We start from the raw sequence: 19302 nt of genomic DNA, 5'->3' as shown, positions 1-19302 counted from the left end.
TGTAGATCACATTTGGGGATGGGTGGTTATGACGAGGCTTGAAGTTAAATAGATGATCCAGACCCACCTGATTTTGAGCAAAGCACCACTACGATCAATACTACACATCTAAGTTTGCATTTGGCCTAGAGCAGTGTGGTAGCTCCTTTCCAAATATGTTCCCTCCGCACTCCACAGTGAGCCTCATCTCCTGGTGTTCATGCCTTGTCTGATCCCCTCCCCTTGAATCTTGAACAGTCCTATGCTTGCTATTGACCAATAAAATGTCACAAAAATGATGCAACATACCTTTCAAGTCTAGCTTCTGCCTTGCAGCTTCTGCCTTGGACTTTTAGAAAGCTGACTCTGATGAAATTCAGATCAACTGGCAGAGGCATGAGCAGACACTAATTTGCTGATGCAAACAAAACCCATTGATATGATCCACTGACTGACTCACTAAAAATTATAAAAGTGGAATACAGGCTCTCTGTTTAGAACCCTACATTTGTCTGTGGAATAGAAGATGCCCTTTGAGACTTCTCTTGTGGGACCTGAAGTGGTCATTGTTATACAGAGTAAACTTGACATAGATCTCACCCAGTGGGGCTTATAAGCTTAAAGGGATGAGCTCACACCCCCAGATGTTTGATATGAGCCAGAGACCAGGTGTCACAGAAAGAGTTTACACACAGTATTACATATTCTTGATTTGTTTCTGTTGTTAGAATGGAACTGGGGGTTTAGTTCAGGTATGCCCAGTTACATATAGGAAACTCCTCCTGGATTTTATCAAGCCTTCTTAAAACATACATCACAAGACCTTGTAGAAAGTATCACTGCTTTTACCAGAATTATCCACAGGAACCCTACAGTGGCCCAAACTCCACAGAGTCCAGAGTTTTACTGTTCTTTGAATGAAGCTAGTACCTAATTCAATGAAGTGCCTAACACTAGGTACCAGAATGATCCAGATGATTACTCTATCCACCTAGGTGAATGGATATGTAACCCATGCCCTCCTTGCAGGGATCTAAGACTTTCTCCTCCAAACAGATCCGAAGTCTCCACCCCACAGATTACCTATTAACCACAAAAGAGAAAATGGAGTATAATAGAGAAATCTGGAGAACACTTCAGATTTCAGTGACCACTGATACTGGGACAACCTAATATTATGCATATAAAAATAACAGGGGTTTAATATTTATTATTATGTTCTTACTGATGGAAAACAATAACAGCACCTCATAAAGTGTGCCAGCTTAGAAGGATTCTTGCCATCTAATCAAACCTCTCAACCTTCCTTCGAGCTTACAGGAAATATGGGATCTAGAGAAAAAATTAAATGACATCAGGAGGAAAACAAGGTCACACAGATTGCGAAAGTAGAACCCTCTGCCAAATAACTGGCCTAGACTCTTTAAAAAGCTAATACCACAAAAACAAAACAGCTGGATGATTGCCCTGCATTAAAAGAGACAACCATAACAACAAATATAATGCGCGAATCTTCACAGGACTCTTTTTTTTTTTCTTTTGACTAGCAGCAGTCTTTAATGTAAATGTTAGGCAGAGATCCACACAAATTTGAAAAAAAGTCTTTAACTTGAAAGAGCTTAAAACAATAAAAAAAAGAGATTAAACAGACAATTCAGGAAACAGAGGAAACTTAAAAGAGAAAGTCCTGAGATTTGTCTTATTATCCATTCGGTAAGAGAAGATATTGCATCCCTTAAATAAGAACTGGACGCCATGGGACTACCTTTCTACAAAACCAATATATGACTTTTTTTGATAACTGGAGAAATTCGCGTATGGGCTGGATATTAGGTGATGTCAAATTATTAAGTTTCTTAGATGTAATTTAGTTTCTTATGTGGTTGCATAGGAGAATGTCTTTGTCTTTACTTAGGCGAGAGAGAAAGAAAGCAGTTACCGCAAAATGTTGAGTTATTCATTCTCGGAGGAATGTACATGGTTGTTCACTGAACTATTCTTTCAACTTTTCACACCGTGATGCCTCAGCCGACCTGTTCACTGTGCCACAGACAAGCGGCCAGAATGGGGAACAGTTTTCAGATGGCACTGTTTCAGGTGTGCCGAGAGAGGAGAGTAAATACTATTTCTGAATTAATTCAACAACCTCCACCCAGAGGCCGGTACAACCAGAGCCCATACAGCACACTCAGCTCCCGCGCCTTAAAGCTTCTCCATTCCTCCTAAGAAACAACAGTTAGTGACAACTCAGGGTGGACAGACCTTCTTTGAATTCTCCAGACCAAAGGAGGGTTTCGAGAGGCATTTCTCGAAAGCATGCGACTCCCGGGACTCCTGTTCACACCCCAGACCACTGTAACCCCGACGTATCCCCAGCCTTCTTTTTCTATTGATTCTAGAAGGAGAACGCGCATTTCTTCTGCGAGAGCAAAGAACTTCCCAAGATGTCTTCTTCCCTTCATAGCTCTGTGCGGATTTTAATAAGTAAATACCTCCCGGACTGCCGCGAGGCCGGGCACTTACGCAACTTGAAAACAGGGCAAGCCGGGGCAAAGAGAAGCGAGTTTTCAACAGAAATCCTTCCTGAGGTCAGCCCATTGACTAACCGCCGCCAAGCTCAAATGTAAAATGACTACCTAGCACCCCGGTGCATGGAATGCAAGGTGATGCCGAGAATATCGAGGTCGCGCCGGGATAAGCCCGGAGGCCTGGGGACCGCGCGACGCCGCCGTCCTTGGTGGTGGTGGTGGTGGTGGTGGTGGTGGGGGGGGGGGGGGGGGTCAGGGCCCGCGCGTGCGTGCGTGCGAGCGAGAGGACGAGGGGCTTCGGGCCTGGCGCGTGGTCTGCGCGCGCCCGGCCGCGCGTGCGGCTGCGGGAAGGTTGTGTGTGCGCGCGGGGCTGGAGCTTCGGCCATCCACCTATGTCGGAGCAAGGTGCGCGCCGCGCGTTGGGGTGAGTGTGGTCCGGGATGGGTGCTGGGGCGGCGCGGAGGCCTCGGAGGCCCCCGGGCTGGGTGGCGGGCGTGGCGCTGGGACCTGCTCCGCCCGTGACGCGCCCTCCTGCGGGACACCGAGGCCCGGGCGGCTGGGCCGGGAGGCGGGCAGGGCGGCGCCGCCGCCCACTCCTCCGGCCCTCTCCTGGAGCGCGGCAGGGGTTGAGCCGCGAGCGGCCGCGCCCAGAGGCTTGGGCCTCCGCGACTATCCGCTCCCCCACCGGGTGAGCGCGGGAGGTGGGGCCGCGGGCGACACCGAGGAGCGCCAAGGTGCGTGGTAGGGCCAGGCAGAGGCTGCGAGGAGCACGCTGTCCGCCCTGCTCTGCCCCAGCGCGCAACCCACCCTCTTCCCGTCGCCTCGGGGAGCAGCACGAAGCAAGTTGGCCGGGTCGGCCGAGGAGCGGACGGGGACGGTGATTCGGTGTCGGATTCCCCAAGCAGGCCTGGGGTAAAGCCGTGACGAAGAGTTAGGGAAGGGCCCAGCAGCCGAATTGTGGGAGGCTTGTCCCTCTTGGGGAGGGGTTGGGAGGAATATGGGCGAATTGGCCAGAGAGAGGAGGAAACCGGAAGAGGCTAGGGCTACATGATTTTTAAAAGGGGTCTTAGCAAGCATACAAGGCATTTTAAAGGAAATCTTTAAGGTGCAATGGAGCGTCACTTTTCAAGCAATAGGGAATGATGCCAGCAGTAAGCACGAGTGGCATTCCGTGTTTCTTCTCTCTCTTCCACTGTTCTAGGAAAGAGAATGTGCAAAGCAGAGACGGTTTTCTTTCCTTCATGTGTTTTGCACTTAGTACCAGCGTTTAGGAGGTGGCTGCTTTGTCAGGTAGAGCTATCAATGAGGAACAAATTACCAAACCATGTCTTTTTTTGTTTTCAGAGGTGAGGAAGATTTGAGTTTGCAGTCTTCAACTGGGAACAGCTTTGTGTTTTAGCTTTCCCCAGGCGGCTTAGACAGAGGTAGGGAGCTGATTTTGTACTCTCAGAATGTGTTGATGCCTGATAAAAGCATACATTGAACCTGTATTAGTGTAGAGAAGGGAACTATTTACTATTTAGAGAGTCTAAGACTTTTTTTTTTTTTCTCCTGACTAGAAAGTTCATTCAAATGAATGGTTGTTGGGTAATTCCAGTCCTGAAAATAAAGCCTGTTATCAAGACAGTGGCCAAGTATAATTCCAGATGAGATGCATGAAGTGATTTGAGAGCAAGGAGGAAGAAGAGAGGATCAAAGCTTTTCCAAAAATGAAAAGAATGTTGATATATAATGGTTTGCTCCTATAGCAGCTTGCTAGGTATAGAACATTAATTTTAGATGTCTCATGCTCAATGTTGTTAAGTTATGACTGAGATATATTCTTTTTCTGTTCTTCTGTTCAGCAGTGCACGGCAAATCTTTTAATTAAAGTATGGAATACGAAAAACAAAAAACTTCAGCTAGTGCTTTAGTCTCGTCTGAAATTCTACAGGTAAGTTCCTCTTATTTTAATAGAGAAATTATCCTTACCGGTTAAAATTGACCATAATAGTCTCCTTTATAAGATTTTAAGGATCATTTATGCAGCTACAAGTTTTGTTATATATTCTAGTATATTTCTTCCCTAAAGGATTTGAGGAGTTGGAAGAGTTAAGCTCAATTAAACCATTTTAGGTTATATATATATATATTTTAAAACTGAATCATTATTAAAATACCATGGTATCTCAGGAAAACTTAACTATATAAACTTATTTTAGTGGTCATATTCAACTCAAGATCAGATTCAACTCTCTTTATCCCTAAGAAAATACTCCAGTGCTTACTCTTCTCTCTTTTCCTTCCCTTTCAAATGATTTGCCTTGTCTCTGTGCCCAGTCTCCAGCTCTGTTCTGTCCACCATTGGATGATACAGGTAGAATCCAATTTTAGGAAATGCCTTTATTCCTTCTGCAACCATAAAATGTCCAGGCCAAATATGCTTTTCTGTTGCATCAGAAAACAGCTGTCATTGCTCATCCCTGCTCACTGTGTAGTAGATAAACAGACTACAGCTTCATGAATGAGGTCAAAACTGGAGGGTCAAACAGGATGCTCTTAAATGACCTGGCACAACAGATAAATTCAAAAGTTGAAGTTCATTTAACAGCAGGTTCTTTGGCAGATATCTTTTTTTGGACTATGAGCAATGATTTTGTTTTAGTAAAAAGTTGCATATTATAAATATCGATTTGCTTTTGCAGTCGGAGCTTTTGATACATTGTGAATTAGAAGAGGGAAGGCGATGGTATAAGTTAGAAGCAACTTGTAGGGGGCGTGTCTAGATGAGGGGGAGATGAAGCCTCAGAACAGTCTGTAGTGTGGGACCCTGAGAGGCTACAGGATAGAAGATTTGGCTAGGGGTGTAACTTGCACTCCTTGAAACTGAGAAATTAAGGAATAAAAAACAGAGCTAGAGTAGATTGTTTCCCATTCTGTGTGGCTCTGACCCTGACACAGGTAGTTAGTCAGGAAGTCAAGGTTGTTGTCCCCTTATAGCATCCACAGCCTAGTTTAATACTTCTCAGCCCTGCTACCCTCCAGGAACCATTTCATGAAGGGAACATGTTACGAGCACTAGGATCCCCTTTTCAGTAACATAGCCTTCTGGGGTAATGAGGAAACATAGAGAAGAGAGATCTTAGGAGGTTTTGTTGCTGTTCTGAGATGCCATTTCATGGGGCTAGACAAACACTTTCAGACCAGCAGCCTATTTTGAAAATAGTTTTATTGGAGCACAGTCACATGTATATGTTTAATAATGTCTACGGCTCCATTTTTGCTACAAAGGCAGGATCAGGTAGCTGGGATAGAGACCACGTGGCCCACAGAAAATATTGCCATTTGGCTTTTTATTTTTTTACTTTTATTTTTTTGCAGTACACGGGCCTCTCACTGTTGTGGCCCCTCCCGTTGCGGAGCACAGGCTCTGGACGCGCAGGCTCAGCGGCCATGGCTCACGGGCCCAGCCGCTCCACAGCATGTGGGATCTTCCCGGACGGGGGCACGAACCCGCGTCCCCTGCATCAGCAGGCGGACTCTCAACCACCGCGCCACCAGGGAAGCCCTGGCCTTTTATTTTTAAAAAGTTTGCCCACTCCTAGACTAGAACATAGATTTCTGCTAACCTCCAAAGCAGTGCACTTTAAGTAGGCTCTTTTAAGATTGAATTAAGGAAGTACTGCTCCTGTTAAACATTTCACAAGTCTGCAGCCACCTACTACCAGCATGACATTGAGGGCTCCAACCATGTCTCTTATCTGGAGCTATATTTGGCTATTATTTCGGTAACAGAATTTGTTTTCAAGAATGGAGTTACCCGCTTGCTGAGAGAAAAAATTATAATCAACTCTTATCTCAGTATTAAATAGTTTCATTCTCTAAACTGATATAATTTGTATAATTTGCACTTTTGGCGGGCATCTACACATTCTGAGAGTGCAAACTCAGCACCTTGTCATGAACGGTGGCCTCAGGTTTGGAGACATTTGAGCTGGGGGGGGGGTGTCCCTCCATCTTCTTCAGGTGGGCTTTGCTCATAATGTTCAGTCTAAAACTTGGAGTCATGAACCTTCCTCCATGCTCTGCATGGTGTCAGCAACTTGAGGGCCAGGCAGCCTAGCCTGTAACACATGTCCGGCATATCGAATGAATGAATGAAATACATTCAACTAGCTAAGGACAAGGGAAGCAGTAACTTAGCTTGACAGACAAGAATGACAAAGATCTGTAATACTCCTCACCTAGGGCAACAATGGGAAGAAGTGTTAACTAGAGCAGCTTGCACTGTCCTCTTCCTCCAGTGAGTAAAGCTGTTTGTAGCAAAACAGAGACAGGCAGCCCAGCTCTCAAGGCAGCCTTGGTGCTACTCCGCCTGACTTGTGTCATCTTTGCTCTGCTCCAGTTTTCCTAGCTTCTCTCAACCTGGTTATCCTGTTGCCTCTTCCCACAGGCCACTCTGTCACATGGCTCCCTCCCACTGCCTACCACTCAGGGCAGAGTGAGTCCACTTTTGTTTTACTCTTTGCTCCCTACCCAGGAATCTCAAGAGGCTATGGGGTTGGGTGTGAGGTTGGGCTCTTCTACAGGCACTGTGCTCTGGAGAAGGAGCACAGCATTTGGAATTGAACCCAAGTTTGGGTTCCAGGTCTGCGTGTATCTGGGCTGCACCAGTCTCTGAAAAATGAGATAGTGATAACCCATTTTACCATGTTGTGAAATGTGCTTTGTAAATTGTTGTAGAAGTGATACAGACTTAAGCCCAAGAGTCCAGTTAACCTTAAAAAAAAAACACCCCTGCTTAAAAGTCTAACTTATTGCAAATTACAAAGAGTACATTTTTTGAGTGTGTTGGATACAAGTGCAGATAAGGCAGGAGCAAAGAGAAAATCTCAAATGAATTTTCCTTGTCAGGTTCTACTACTTTTGGCCGCTCCTCATCTTTCTCAGTCTAAAGATCCTACATGCCACAAGCCCAGAAATCTATAAAACACAGTTGTCCTCAGTATCTGCAGGGGATTGGTTCTAGGACTCCCTCAGATACCAAAATCCATCTCAAGTCCCTAAAATGGCATGGCATTTGCATATAATCCATGCACATCCTTCATATACTTTAAATCATCTCTAGGTTACTTGTAATACCTAATGTAATATAAATATTATGTAAAACATAACGTTTAGTTATGTTAGTTGTAAATACAATGTAAGTGATATGTAAATAGTTGCCAGCACACATGGCAAATTGAAGTTTTGCATTTTGGAACATTCTGGGATTTTTTTTTTGAATATTTTTGATCCAAAGTTAGTGGAGCCCATGGTTGCAGAGCGCTGTGTTCCCATATATTGTTATTCCTACAATAAAATACTTTGTTTACAAATGGTATATGATATGTGTTTTTAAAATAGGTTTTTAAAAACCCAGGTATCTTCTACCTCAACATGCAAGAGGCTGGAGGTTTCCTTTTTTTGTGTGTGTGGTACGTGGGCCTCTCACTGTTGTGGCCTCTCCCGTTGTGGAGCACAGACTCCAGACGTGCAGGCTCAGCGGCCATGGCTCACGGGCCCAGCCGCTCCACGGCATGTGGGATCTTCCCGGACCGGGGCACGAACCCGTGTCCCCTGCATCAGCAGGCGGACTCTCAACCACTGCGCCACCAGGGGAGCCCAGAGGTTTCCATTTTAATGAGGCTAGAATGAAGGGCATTCTCCCATATATCTCAGAATATCTGAAGGCGGTATCACTGCAACCAGCAGGGGATGCAAGGGCAGAATGGGGAAATAATAATGGAGCATTAGGTATTTATACTCACTGTCTACCTAAAACTGTATAACAACCACAGAGAGTTATGCTTCATATGGGGGGTTTTATTAAACTCATTGAGTACTTCAGATTCATTCTTAAAAATGGAACAATTTTAAAATTTTATGCAAAATGAAACCTTTTCTTTTTAAAGGTTTTAAAAAATATTTATTTATTTATTTGGCTGCATTGGGTCTTAGTTGCAGGATCTTTGTTGCAGCACTCAGGCTCCCCTCTAGTTGTGGTGCGTGGGCTCTAGAGCGCACAGGCTTAGTTGCCCCACGGCATGTGGGGTCTTAGCTCCCCGACCAGGGATCCAACTGCCGTTCCCTGCATTGGAAGGTGGATTCCTAACCACTGGACCACCAGGGAAGTCCCAAACCTTTCTGTATGCTACATTTTAAACATGAATAACAAAGTCATGGAATCTTGGAGTTGGAAGGGACCTTAGAAGTTATCTAAAATAACTTAAAACTCAGTGAGGAATTAACCTTTGTAACATTCCTGCCAGCTGCTTGAAGATTTCTATTGGTGAGGAGCAGCCCATTCTAGTAATCTATACTGAACCTTCCCACTGATTTTTTTTTTTTTTTTTTTTTTTGGCTGCGTTGGGTCTTCATTGCTGTGCATGCTCTCTCTAGTCGCGGTGAGCGGGGTCTAGGTCTACTCTTCGTTGCAGCGCGCAAGCTTCTCATTGCAGTGGCTTCTCTTGTTGCGGAGCACGGGCTCTAGGCACGCGGGCTCAGTAGTCGTGGTTTGCGGGCTCTAGAGCACTGGCTCAGTAGTTGTGGCGCACGGGCTCAGTTGTACTGCGGCATGTGGGATCTTCCGGGACCAGGGCTCGAACCTGTGTCCCCTGCATTGGCAGGAGGATTCTTAACCACTGTGCCACCAGGGAAGTTCCCCACTGATTTTTATCTTTGGGCTTCCATTTGCCTTCTGGAGTTACACTGACGTATTGTTCAAAATATCTGAAAGCATCTACCATGGTCCTTCTAAGCTTTTGTTTTCCCCAGAACAGAACATTCCTCAGTTCCTTCAGCCACTACTGCATCCAATTCTTATTATGGGAGTTGAGAAACCAAACCCTTAACCTTCCTCTCAACTATAAATCTAACTTGTCAATGATCCTTTTAAAATGGAACATATATGTGGCTATGGGTTTATGACCCCTTTTGCCCAGACTCCTTTCTCTTTCTTGAACCCAAGAGTGTGTTAGGGGCTTTAGTGTGTGTGCTGGGGGAGGGAGGCACATTATGGTACTAAACTGTAGGATTTCTGTTAGCACTGCCATTCATTTACAAGCACCTGGGGAATGCTTTCTGTGCTAGGTGCTGGGGACACAGCAGTGTACAGAAGTGAGCATTATCTTTGTTCTCGTGGAGCTAGATGGGATCTGAGAGGTATCCTGGCCCAATCCCTTAAAGGCTCTGATGAGAGTAGCAACTCCCTAAATTCAATAACTTGCCCCCTCCCCCAGCCATTGGAACTAGAATCCTTGTTTCCTGACTCTCCAGTTATTCCTTTACACCATCACCTTTCTTCATACTGAATTCATACTCAACTAAAACCTTTACGTCTTCCTAACTTAGACGGGTGTTAAAATGGTCTCCCATCCTCTCTTACGCAGTTGGTTTTTTGAACTGTGATATAGGACAGTAAATGTTTTCCCGTCAGATTTCATCTTGCTTTGGCTCTATTCTAACCTGTTGAAAGCTTTTTAGATTGCAATTATATCTTCTAATGAATTTGCTATTTTTTCCTGCTTTGTCTTGCCTTCAAAATTGAATAAACCCATATTCATTTGTCTTTCATAAGAAGTATTAAACAGGAAAAGGCTAAAGCTAGGCCTGTGATTAAACCCTAGAGATTTTCTCCCAGGTTGACAAAGATGCTCTAACAGCCTTAGAACATAAGTGGGAGGACAGGTCTTTGGCTGTTTTAGTCAATACTGTATTCTCATGGTCTAGCTTGAGCCCAAGAGGCGTGTGTTGAACAAAAGACTGGCTGTGAAAAATCCACTGGCCAAGGTGGATCAGCTGATTTTGAACCATCTAGGCACTGCCATTGGACTCAGCTTTTTCCATTTTGTTCAGAGGGACCTTTCAGTGCACTGCCATCTTCAGAGAAGCTTAATTCTTGTGTGTTATCTAAGGCTTCCCTTGATCTTCTGGTCAAGGAACCCTTTTGAATATGGAGATGAGGTTAGGCGAAATTTTCTTAGTGACTCTGCTGGCTCCTGATGGCCACTGCTTCTGTGTCAAAGTGTTCACTTATGTTTACAGAAGTGTGGGAGCTCATTCAGAGTTATTTGGAATATAAACTCACTAACACTATTCCCCCTCAGCAATTCCGCCCTTTCTGAAAAGTGTACTTGGAAGAGACTTGTTAAAAATTGTTTGGGTGAGAATTACAAAGAGCTGAGCATGATTTGCTTGGAGATTGAACTGTGTTTGCATTTAGGATTTCCCTTTTTTTAAGTTTGTGGTTTAGCTTTGTCAACTCTTTATCCCCGGGGAAGAACAGAGGTGCTTCACTACATAGAGGAAAGTATGAAGACATCAGACTAGAGAGATAAAACAAGTCAGGAAGGATGCCTTGTACTGCAGAGGTTCCAGACCTCCCTTATGGGGTGAGGACACCTGAATTTCCAGCCCTGCTCTGCTGCCTGTGAGCCCCTGACTAAGGAGCAGGTCTCCAAAGCACTTACTATAGTGCCAGGACCAGGCAGGTGCTGTTGCTACAGTTACGGAGAGAGGGGAGTATGAAGAAGTTAGGTAAGATAGAAAGCAAGTTATTTTTGACGTTAACTTTGTTCGCCCCGACAGAGTAAAGAATATTTCATTTTTAAGCATTATTAAATTATGCACATGTAGTGTTTGCAGTTCATTCATTCAGTAAATAAAATTTGATTCCCTATTATACTTCCAACTGTGTGCTTCAAAGCAAGAAGAAATGTAAGTCTTATCAAATATGCTTAATCCTTAAAGTAGCTTGATGCCTCTTAAATATCTCATACCTCAGTTTGAAAAGGTTCATGTATTTTGTAGTTCTCCAGTTGCTAGAAGTACCTATTGTAGGACTCTGGACAGTGCACACCATCCCCAGTTGTAGGAAGACTGGGGCCAGGGGGAGGATCATAGGAGAGGGGAGCATGTGTATGGAGGAGGAACAAAAAAGTCCATGTTTGGCATCGTGGACCTATTAGTAGTTCCGTGGCTTCTATGTGCGTGGTAGCAGAACATTAGGAACTTTAAGATGCTATAGGAAACATAATCCATGGGCTCTAAAAGAAGGCCTACTGATTTGCAGGGGGAAGATGGATCAACTAGGATTGATTTGCATGTTTAAATGTGTTATAAAGCATAGAGTGTCATGTAAGAGACATCAGGAGCTAACAGCAGGGTTTGTAAGTGGAACAAATTAAGAAAATAAAAGTAAGGGGAGTTCCCTGGCGGTCCAGTGGTTAAGACTCTGTGCTTCCACAGCAGGGGGCTTGGGTTCGATCCCTGGTCAGGGAATTAAGATCCCACATGCCGTGTGGTGCAGCCAAAAACAAACAAACAAGCAAATAAATAAATGGTTTCCAAATTTTTTAAAAAAAGAGTAACTTAGAGAGAGCATACAGTGGATGTAATAATAATAACAGTTCTCCAAGAGATAATAATATGCAATAAAGTTTGAGAACCACTGGCTTAAGAAAGAAAAGGGAAGAGAGTGGTGGTCAGACATCACTGGTTCTGTCTGTTTCTAATATAATTGGAGAAGGTAAGAATGACAGAATTTTATATTTGTTTATGAATTAATGTGTTCAGTTTGAGAGGGTACTACTAGGGAAATTTTCTTCAAGGATATGTATTTTTTAAAATAAATTTATTTATTTTATTTTATTTTTGGCTACATTGGGTCCTTGTTGTGGTATACGGGCTTCTCATTGCGGTGGCTTCTCTTGTCGCGGAGAACAGGCTCTAGGGGCACGGGCTTCAGTAGTTGTGGCTTGCGGGCTCTAGAGCACAGGCTCAGTAGTTGTGGCGCACAGGCTTAGTTGCTCCGCGGCATGTGGGATCTTCCTGGACCAGGGATTGAACCCGTGTCCCCTGCATTGGCAGGTGGATTCTTAACCACTGTGCCACCAGGGAAGTCCTATCATTTTGTATTAAACCCTATATGCATAGGACCTTTTTTAGGCAATTAGGATTTATACTCCTTTGTAGTATCATGTTTTATGCAGAAGAAGTCAGAATGTTGCACAACTGGCAGCAGTTTAGTAATTATCTTTTTTTTTTTTTTTTTTTTGGCTGCTTGTGGGCAGGATCTTCGTTCCCCAACCAGGGATCAGACCCTGCAGTGGAAGTGTGGAGTACTAACCACCGCCAGGGAGTTTCCAGTAATTATCTTTAATAGTTAGCTCATGTTTTCTCCTTGGATGACTCTGAATCTAGCATGCTTGGGCCCAGAATTTCATTGAAATGTGTTTTTTGTTTGTTTGTTTGTGTGTTTGTTTTTCCCTGTCTGGACCTTTTATTTTTAAATGAACATTATCAGAATCAGTGCAGCCTATTAGAATAAGGCTTTGTATTAGAAAATATCTGAAGAAGAGTAAGCATAATCTAACAGAAACTCAGGAATTTACTTTTGGATTCAGTTTATTCTTGGGAATATTTTCATAATATGTTAAGTGGATAAAAGCACATTACCAGACCATTTGTACAATATTCAGATATCCATCAAGCACCTACTGTGTGCTAGGCTCTGGGCATATGGCATTGAACAAGATGGGCAAGGCCTTTTCTTCATGAACTTACATTCTTGTGAAGGGAACAGACAACAAACAGACTGGTGAAGAATTCCAGGTAGGGTTAAGGGCTTAGAGGAGAATAATGAGGAATGTGATAGAAGATAGGGGCTGGGGGAACTACTTGAGATAAGGGGCCAGGAAAGGACTATCCTAAATGACATTTTGCTCAGACCTAAAGCATGAGAAGGAGCCAGACTTTCCAAGAACCTCTAACTTTTGAGTTAGAGGGAGAACAAGGGCAGACTCCCTGAGGGAGGGAAAGAGTTTGACACAGTCAGGGATCAGAAAGGAAGCCCTTGTGGCTGAAACAGGGATAGGATGAGGGCAGTGGCAGCTGGTGGGATGGGGGCTTATGTTTTCCTGAGGAAAGGCAGGCTTGATAGATCTTCATCAAAAATGTTAACATTGCGGGACTTCCCTGGCAGTCCAGTGGTTAGGACTCTGTGCTTCTACTGTAGGGGTCATGGGTTGTTTTTTGTTTTTGTTTTTTTGTGGTGAGAACAGTTAAGATTTACTCTCTTAGCAACTTTCAAGTACTAACAATACACTATTGTTAAACGGTCCACACATTGTACATTAGATTTCCCAGAACACATTCTTATAACTGGAAGTTTGTACCCTTTGACCAACATCTCCCCATTTCTCCCATCCCCTAGTTCCTGGCAACCACCATTCTACTGTTTCTATGAATTAAATGTGTCTAGATTCCACATATAAGTGAGACCATGCAGTATTTGTCTTTCTCTGACTTATTTCCCTTAGCCTAATGATCTCAAGGTCCATCCATGTTGTTACAAATGGCAGGATGTTTTCTTTTTTATGGTTGAATAATATTCCTGTGTGTGTGTGTGTGTGTGTGTGTGTGTGTGTGTATGCCATATTTTCTTTATCCATTCATCCATCAATATGCATTTAGGTTGCTTCCATATCTTGGCTATTGTGAATAATGCTGCAGTGAACATCGTGGTGCAGATATCTCTTTGAGGTTTGATAATTTCATCTTCTTTGGATATATACTCAGAAGTGGGATTGTTGGATCATATGGTAGTTCCATTTTTAAGTTTTTGAGGAAACTCCATACTGTTTTCCATAGCAGCTGAACCAATTTACATTCTTAGCAACAGTGCCCAAGGGTTCCCTTTTCTCCATATCCTCACCTACACTTGTTATCTCTTGTGTGTTTTTCATGGTAGCCATTCTAACAGGTGTGAGGTGATATCTCATTGTGGTTTTGATTTGTATTTCCCTGATGATTAGTGATACTGAACATCTTTTCATATACATGTTGGCCTTTTGTAAATTTGTAAATCTTCTTTGGAAAAATGTCTATTCAAGTCTTTTGCCCATGTTTTAATTGGATCTTTTTTTTTTTTTTTTTTTTGCTGTTGAGTTGTAAGAGTTCCTTATGGTTTTTTAAAAATTTTTATTGGAGTATAGTTGCTTTACAATGTTGTGTTAGTTTATACTGTACAGCAAAGTGAATCAGCTATACATATACATATATCTCCTCTTTTTTGGATTTCATATATCCCCTCTTTTTTGGATTTCCTTCCCATTTAGGTTACCACAGAGCACTGAGTAGAGTTCCCTGTGCTATTCAGTAGGTTCTCATTAGTTATCTGTTTTATACACAGCATCAATAGTGTATACATGTCAATCCCAATCTCCCAATTCATCCCACCCACTCCGTTCCCCCTTGGTATCCATGCATTTGTTCTCTATGTCTGTGGCTCTATTTCTGCTTTGTAAATAAGATCATCTATACCAGTTTTTTCAGATTCCACGTATATGTGTTAATGTACGATATTTGTTTTTCTCTTTCTGACTTCACTCTGTATGACAGTCATTAGGGTGTGGAGAAAAGGGAACCCTCTTACACTGTTGGTGGGAATGTAAATTGATAACAGCTGCTTTGGAGAACAGTATGGAGGTTCCTTAAGAAACTAAAAATGGAACTGCCATGTGACCCAGCAATCCCACTACTGGGCATATACCCAGAGAAAACCATAATTCAAAAAGACACATGCACCCCACTATGCAGCACTATTTACAATAGCCAGGACATGGAAACAACCTAAATGTCCACCAGCAGAGGAATGGATAAAGAAGATGTGGTACATATATACAATGCAATATTACTCAGCCATGAAAAGGAAAAAAATTGGGGCACGGATTTGATCCCTGGTCTGAGAACTAAGATCCCGCATGCTGCATGGTGCAGCCAAAAAAAAAACCCAAAAAGTTAACATTATCTTCCAGCTTTTTTTTTTTTTTTTTTTTTTGTGGTATGTGGGCCTCTCGCTGTTGTGGCCTCTCCCATTGCGGAGCGCAGGCTCCGGATGTGCAGGCTCAGCGGCCATGGCTCACGGGCCCAGCCACTCCGCGACATGTGGGCTCTTCCCGGACTGGGGCACGAACCCGTGTCCCCTGCATCGGCAGGCAGACTCTCAACCACTGTGCCACCAGGGAAGCCCTTCCTTGACAATTTTTATATCTTATTTCCTCTTCTTGTTTAGGGGATAGTAAGGCTCACTAGAAAAACACTGAATAGTAGAGGTGATAGTAGGCATCCTTGTCTTTTTCCTGACTTTAATGGTAATACTTCTGAAGTTTCATCATTAAGTTTGCTATGGTTTCTTAAACAGGTTAAGGAACTTCCTTTCTATTCCTAATGTTTGTTTTTTTTAATAATCATCTGTATTGGTTTTTTATTATTTTCTGTTTTATCTTTATTATTCCTTTTATTTTCTTAGTAATAACATAGGAATTTAAAAAATTTCTTATACTCAGATCATTTATTTTCAATCTGTTTTTTAAAATATGTTATCTGTTAATCTGATGAAAGAAGACAGACTAAAAAATCTGCATAACATATCATTTCGTTTATGTGACATTCTGGTAAAGGCAAAAATATAGGGATGAAAAACATGAGTGGTTGCCTGGGTGTTGGGGAAAGGATTGATTACAAAGGGACACCAATAGAATGTTTGTTGTGATGAAACTGTTTCATATCTTGATTTTGCTGGTGGTTACATAAGCGTCAAAACTTACAGAACAGTACAACAAAAAGGATGAATTTTACTGTATGTAAATTATAAGCCAGTAAAAAAATATATCACATGGACACAAAAAAATATATTACATGGATACAAAAAATATATAAAGTTATTCTACTTTTTTAAAAAGGTACATTATTTTTATGTTTTCCTTTTTTTATAAATTTATTTATTTTTGGCTGCATTGGGTCTTCGTTTCTGTGCACGGGCTTTCTCTAGTTGCAGCAAGTGGGGGCTACTCTTTGTTGTGATGTGCATGCTTCTCATTGCGGTGGCTTCTCTTGTTGCGGAGCACGGGCTCTAGGCATGTGAGCTTCAGTAGTTGTGGCGCGCAGGCTCAGTAGTTGTGGCTTGCGGGCTCTAGAGCACAGGCTCAGTAGTTGTGGTGCACGGGCTTAGTTGTTCTGCAGCATGTGGGATCTTCCTGGACCAGGGATCGAACCCGTGTCTCCTGCATTGGCAGGCAGATTGTTAACCACTGTGCCACCCGGGAAGTCCTAAAAAAGTACATTATTTTTAAAAGTTAATTTTCTGTAAGGATTGTTTTAGTAATACTCAATGCATTTTCATATGTAGCACTTTTTAATTTAATTTTATTTTATTTTATTTATTTTTTTCGGTACGCGGGCCTCTCACTGTTGTGGCCTCTCCCATTGTGGAGCACAGGCTCCGGACATGCAGGCTCAGCAGCCATGGCTCACGGGCCCAGCCACTCTGAGGCATGTGGGATCCTCCCAGACCGGGGCATGAACCCGTATCCCCTGCATCAGCAGGCGGACTCTCAACCACTGTGCCACCAGGGAAGCCCTGTAGCACTTTTTTAAATGAGGAGGGAAAATTTTTGTTTTCATTGTTTTGAATTTTAATGTATTCAAGTATAAGAGTCAAAATAATATTTAAAATATATATAGGTAACAATGTAATATAACAAAGTGATGCCAAGTAGTATAACAAAGTAATTTAAAAAGAAGTGCTCTCACCTTTCTTTCTTATCCACTGCATTCCTCTCTGTCCACTATGTGTGTCTTTCCATTGTTTTTCATATGTACATACAAATATTGGTTTTATTTCGTATTCCTTTCTAACACAAAAGTTAACATATTATAAACATTGTTCTATATCTTACTTCTTCACTTGATGTATTCTAGAAATCTTTCCGTGTCAGTATTTAGAGAACATCCTTATTCTTTTTTTCTTTAACTGCTGTAAAGTTTTCTATTGGGTGGATGTATCATGGTTTATAGAAGAAATCTCTCATAGTGATCCCTTGGCTTATTTTTAATTATTTACTGTTACAAACAATTTTGCAGCCAATAACCTTATATACATGCATCATTTTGGACATATGCACCTGTATCTGAAATAAACTTCAGGAACAAAATTACTGATAAAATAATAAATGTATTTGTAATTTGTATAAGTATGTATTTCCAAACTGCCCTCCATAGAGGTGTTACCACTTTTACCTCCACCAGAAATACGTGAGAGGGAATTTTTTTCTTTTCTTAACTCTCTTTAGTTTTTATTACTGAAATATTTTAAATTAGATATAGATATTGTGACATTCTACTCCTAAATATATCAGTGTATGACTCTTAAAAATAGGAAAATATTTTTTTATTTAAAAAAATTTTAACAGCTTTATTGAGGTATGACTTACATACCATACAATTATTTCATTTTAATTATACAATTGAATGATTTTTACTAAATTAACAGGGTTCTGCAACCATTACCACAATCAAATTTTTTTTTTTTTTTTTTTTTTTGCGGTACACGGGCCTCTCACTGTTGTGGCCTCTCCCATTGTGGAGCACAGGCTCCGGACACGCAGGCTCAGCGGCCATGGCTCATGGGCCCAGCCACTCCGTGACATGTGGGATCTTCCCGGACTGGGGCACGAACCCGTGTCCCCTGCATCGGCAGGCGGACTCTCAACCACTGAGCCACCAGGGAAGCCCCACAATCAAATTTTAAAATATTTCCATTACCCTAAAAAGATCCTTTATGTCCATTTGCAGTCAGTCACTGACCCACCCCCAGGTAACCACTAACCTACTGCCTATAGATTTGTCTGTCCTGGGCATTTCATATAATATATGGTCTTTTGTGTTGGGTTTCTTTTACTTAGCATAATGTTTTTTAGGTTTACCCATTTTCTGAATTCTTCTTTTTTCTTGAAGTGCAGTTAATTTACAGTGTTGTGTTAGATTCTTTTTTTTTTATTGAAGTGCAGTTAATTTACAATGTTGTGGTGTACAGCAAAGTGATTCAGTTTTATATATATATATGTGTGTGTGTGTGTGTGTATACACACACACATATATATATATACACACACACATAAATATTCTTTTTCATTATGGTTTATTACAGGATATTGGATAGAGTTCCTGTGCTATACAGTAGGAACTTGTTTATTTACTTTATATATAGTAGTTTGTATCTGCTTATCCCAGGCTCCTAATTTATCCCATATCCCCCTTCACCTTTGGTAACCATAAGTTTGTTTTCTATGTTGGTGAGTGTATTTCTGTTTTGTAAATAAGTTCATTCGTATCATATTTTAGATTCCACATATAGATGATGCTATATGATACTTGTCTTTCTCTGTCTGACTTCATTTAATGTGATAATCTCTAGGTCCATCCATGTTGCTGCAAATGGCATTATTTCACTCTTTTCTGTGGCTGAGTAGCATTCCATTGTATTCCACATTTTCTTTAGCCATTCATTTGTCAATGGAAATTTACGGTTGCTTCCATGTCTTGGCTATTGTAAATAGTGCTGCTGTGAACATTGGGGTGCATGTATCTTTTCAAATTAGAGTTTTTTTCTGGATATATGCTCCTATATATAGGAGCAGGTTCGCTGGATCATATGGTAACTCTAGTTTTAGTTTTTTAAGGAACTTCCATACTGCTTTCCATAGTGGCTGCAACAGTTTGCATTCTCACCAACAGTGTAGAAGGGTTCCCTTTTCTCCACTCCCTCTCCAGCATTTATTACTTGTAGACTTTTTGATGATGACCATTCTGACCAGTGTGAGGTGATACCTCATTGTAGTTTTGATTTGCAGTTCTCTAATAATTAGTGAAGTTGGGCATCTTTTCATGTGCCTATTGGCCATCTATATGTTTTCTTTGGAGAAATGTCTGTTTA

The 19302-nt window shown here is 42.0% G+C and overlaps 1 protein-coding gene across 11 annotated transcripts in view; it reads left to right on the top strand.

Moving 5' to 3' along the window:
- Positions 1–2179: 2179 nt before the first annotated feature.
- B3GALNT1 (beta-1,3-N-acetylgalactosaminyltransferase 1 (Globoside blood group)) overlaps positions 2180–19302 on the top strand; it is a 28900-nt gene continuing 11777 nt past the window's right edge. For 5 of the 11 annotated variants that reach the window (XR_014015856.1, XM_081234309.1, XM_081234307.1 and 2 more), the window contains exons 1-3: positions 3013–3419; positions 3852–3931; positions 4352–4440. The gene's annotated coding sequence lies outside the window, so the exon portion shown is untranslated. Of the gene's footprint in view, positions 2643–2801; positions 2932–3012; positions 3420–3851; positions 3932–4351; positions 4441–19302 lie in introns of those variants that run through there. The other 6 variants (XM_081234303.1, XM_081234308.1, XM_081234304.1 and 3 more) reach the window with 5 other exon arrangements.

Source organism: Mesoplodon bidens, assembly GCF_964165515.1.
Source record: "Mesoplodon bidens genome assembly, chromosome: 5".
NCBI lineage: Eukaryota > Metazoa > Chordata > Mammalia > Artiodactyla > Ziphiidae > Mesoplodon > Mesoplodon bidens.
The sequence above is the reverse complement of the archived record's forward strand: the minus strand, read 5'-3'. Positions and strand labels throughout refer to the sequence as shown.